This window comes from Brachionichthys hirsutus, unplaced genomic scaffold (assembly GCF_040956055.1).
Source record: "Brachionichthys hirsutus isolate HB-005 unplaced genomic scaffold, CSIRO-AGI_Bhir_v1 contig_415, whole genome shotgun sequence".
NCBI lineage: Eukaryota > Metazoa > Chordata > Actinopteri > Lophiiformes > Brachionichthyidae > Brachionichthys > Brachionichthys hirsutus.
The window spans coordinates 1-4,189 of record NW_027181401.1 but is presented as its reverse complement, the minus strand read 5'-3'; the positions used below and the strand labels follow the sequence as shown (position 1 = coordinate 4,189).

General features: G+C 41.0%; 1 pseudogene; it reads right to left on the bottom strand.

Annotated features, from left to right (window-relative positions):
- Positions 1–1,384: 1,384 nt before the first annotated feature.
- On the bottom strand, positions 1,385–3,753 carry LOC137917467 (PI-PLC X domain-containing protein 2-like; annotated as a pseudogene).
- Positions 3,754–4,189: the final 436 nt, after the last annotated feature.

Genomic DNA, 4,189 nt, shown 5'->3' with positions numbered 1-4,189 from the left:
TGTTCTCCCACTCGCTGGCCATGCACGGCATGTAATTACTCCACAATTAAAGTGCCTGCGTTTATGCCTGTGTGTGTGTCGGTTTGTGCGCACGTGTGCATTGGAGTGCTCTGTGACCACACTCAACCATGTCAGCAATGTGACCCGGACAGAACTGGCAATTTGACACAAGTGAGTCAGGGACTGAAGAAAAAAAAGGGACACTGTTCAGCTGTTCAGATCTCCCTGCATTCTCCATTTACTTTGATTCCAGCTGGACTTTCTCTTCCTTGTGCTACTTAACTGTCTCAGCTGTGTAAATCACTTCTTCTGCCGTTTCTCTCTCTTCCTCTCTTTCCCTACTCTGACACCAGGAATGCAGAGTGACTGCCATGTCATGCACGGTAATCACTGGGCCCTGAAGTCACGCAGTAACACAAATACCCCGCAGAATTTACACACAAAACATTTTAGGCTTTTGCTATTTCTGAATTTCACAGATTTTATGAGACCTGCAGCCAAACTATACTATAAATGGAATTTTGTCTGCATTGTGTGTAGAGACTGTGGCTTTTCTTTTTTTTTTTTTGCATCTTTATAAAATCCATCTCTAAGCACTGAGATTATGTTGTTACAGTCTGTCACAAGGTGCGACTTCGCTTGACATAGAAACAAAAATAATGCAGCCCGCAAGTTTCCCATTTAATTATTGGAAAAACACAAATTACATCGTTAAAAACCCAGTTTAGGCTAAAATCAAATTTTATTTCTTTCATACTTCTAAGACAAAGTATTGCATGTACTTGCAGTCTGTTAATGCAAATATTTGACCTAATCACTTCATTACAGAATTTACTATAAAATTCAAAACATTCTGAGATGTGATCAAAGTGTTTGATTTCATGTGATCATCCAGGTGACAGGAATCTGTCCGACTCTTTCTCTCCGGACTGCAATGCCATTGGATGGTAACAAAAATACATGATCACAGCTTTTCTCCAGGATGTTATGGAGTAAAAGTAATCTTGTGCAGTGACTCATTTTTATTGATCTCGGTTTGGTAGGAAAAAAGCCTCTGGGCATGCTCTGTGCTCTGTGATCTGAGCTGCAGCGTCTTTCCTCTTTTAGGGTTTGTGCTTGATCTCACTATTGAAATGTCTGCCATGAAAGACGATTGAACTTTGTCAGTGAAAGAAAAATATATTTGTTAGCTTGTCAATACAATGTGACGTATTATTGTATTACTAATACGATGCATTCAGAGTCCGCGTGCCAAAACGCCAGAACTGAAAGAACTTTTACTCAACAACGGTGGACGAATCTAAAATCTGACTCCCAGAGTCCATCAGACTGAGTTGGCACATATTTGTCCTGTTGTACAAAATATGTGTCACACTAGTTTATGTCATCTTGGTTTGGGTCCCTTTTCAGTCAGCAGCAGGTTGTTGAGTTTGATGACAATGTCGGCAAAGTCTGTGAGCTCCACAAAATCGGAGGTGATGATGTTGACCCCGTCCACGCCGGGCCTCTGAGCCTTTACCCAAGACATGATTATTGGCAAGTTTCTAGAGACAGAAGAGAAAGAAACATTTGCCTTAGAAGGACAACTTAGCACCCTGTCACTTGAATGGCGTCAAAGAAGTTTAAACTGATTCCCTGTCCTTGCAAGCATTGTTGCCTAAATGAGATTTATAAGTATGGCTGTCGTTCTTTGTCTCAATGTCTGCCAAATGTAATGGGCTTTGAGATTGAATCTTGATGTGTTGAAATGTGGGATAAAACACATCTGCTTGTTTGTGAGTGAAGGTCGGTGAGACACTTCCCTCCTTCCACAGTTTCAAAAATTGTTTTGCTTTCCAACACTTTCTGTTTTTCGTTCCTAATTGGCACACACACACTCACACTCACACACACGCACACACACACACACACACACACACCCACACACACGCACACAAATGAAGCGGTATCATTTCCAACACCCTTAAATTCCCCTCTGTGTTGGAGTTGACCAGCAGAACAAAACCAGGAAGCCAGAATGTTTATCCAGCGGTGATAAACAAGCCCATTTCCGCACAAGAGTAAAATTAGGCCACCTCCTGTCTGGCCAGAGTTTTATACCCTAGCATCAGTGGCGTTTCTCTCAAGGTAAGGTGGGAAAGTCAGGATTTCTGCCATCACTTCCCATTCAATGTCAGGCTCAGCAAGCACAATGGCTGTCTAGGGCTGTGCAAGTTATTTAGAACATTTGGGACAAGTAAAAACTTTTATTTCAGAGCTGAGACGTGTTTATCTGGAAATGGTTAAACAGATGATGCTATTAAACACTTAACTTCATTTATTTTATCTCTTGAGATTATTTCAGGATGTGTTGTAAAGCTTTGGAGATATGGGCTGTGGAGATGCCAGTTTTCTCTTGGATATTTTAAAACTAAATGCCACACTTTTGTGGTGCAAAAAGTGATATCAAATTGCATTTCCATAAATCAGGACCAGGTTACTCAGGAGGATTCACAGACCTAGTTGTGAGCTGTTTCATTTTAAATGGATAAATAACACTGCAGATAATAACACGATAAGTAACAGGTTGGTGTGATTTAATTAAGGCAAACACAGAAGGTTGTGCATAATGAACTAAATAAGAGAGGCTTCGATGGTTACTTTAAATACAAGTCTTTCATTTACAGCTCAATGAAGATTTGGTAGGCAGGTGTTCACATTCCACAATGTTGTTGTTGAGGCAGCAGATGCCTTTGAGTTTAGAGAGTGAGCCAATGGTTTATTCTCGTTTTAAAATACTACCATGCTTTCAGCATTGGCACAGACACAGAGCATTAAGTTTTCCTTTTTCCTTTTAATGGGCATGCTCAAAGCTGGCAATCCTCTTTGCAGATATTTATAACATTTACTGTACTGCCCCCTAATGGACACAGATAAAAGTAAATAAATGATTGGGTCCAAACTTCCATGTGTACATAGAGTACATACTCATACACTAAGGGCTGGAGTCCTAAACCCGAGTCACGTTTTTCAGAACATGGCTTGTGTAAAGCTGAGGTAGTAAAAACATTCAAATGAATGTACTGCCTATCTATACAAAAAACACCCAAACCTCATCACAGACCTCTCCACTAGGTAGTTGCGTAGCCCCGAGACTAGGCCCTTGGCCACAGTGTTAACCCTGGGAGTGAGGATGGCCTGAGATACGTGGAAGGAGCCCTGCTTGGCTCTTTCCTTCAGTGTAGTTTCCAGGAACTAGGAAAAAAAAGAAGAGCGAGTCAAACACAAACATGTAATATTGAAAGAAACAGAGGAGGAGGAGAAGAGGAAATATCTTCAAAGGAGAGAATAATGGGTTATAATAGACAGGAATTGTATGATAATTGCAGATTTTATTTAACTGCAGTAGTAAATTTAATCTACTATTTTTTTAACAGCCAAATACCAAAAATGCCAAGAACATCAGCAAATGCATCATTTGTTTTTAGTTTAGCTTTAATCCTTTAGAGATAACGACTCAGAGGAATCTGTGACTGCTCATTCACATCTATGCTGCATGATTGCCCACTGAGATAATAGAAGTATGTCTGGGGAGCTTTGTGCCAATGAGTCGGCCGGCATGTTTCTGACCTGTGTGAGCTTGTATGGCTCAGTTGTGTTTGCCCAGGGAGCGGGGATCTTGTTGCCAGGCCACATGGCCGGGATGCCCTGAGCTGATGGATGATGGTAGAACACAATCACCTGAGGAGACGGTCAGTACATACTTTTAAAAAACTGATCGGGTGGGTTGGAAAATGTGCCGCTTTATATAACATCACATTCCAATAGCTTGATGATGAGGCACATATCAAGTAATGGAAATAATTTCCTGCTTCTATGCACAATGTGGTCTTAACAACCGTAACAATGTGATACCACATGCTTGTTATTGGAGTTTGGTTGCCCTTGGTATAAATAATTTGTATTTGTTGTACAAAAAGGCACAGCGACTCTCTTTAAGGTGAACCAAATGGAGAATTGATTTGTTTGCAGTTCACTCTGTACTCTCTCTCCTCCTTCTTTGCCAACTAAGCCGGTCGCAGATTAGTGTCATAGGAACAGGAGTACATCTGATAGCGCTCGCAGGAGTTAAGGGGTGTGCCTCCAGAAGCATGCAGGCAACATTACAATGCATGTCCTCATGGAGGTTTATCTACTATATGAAAGTATT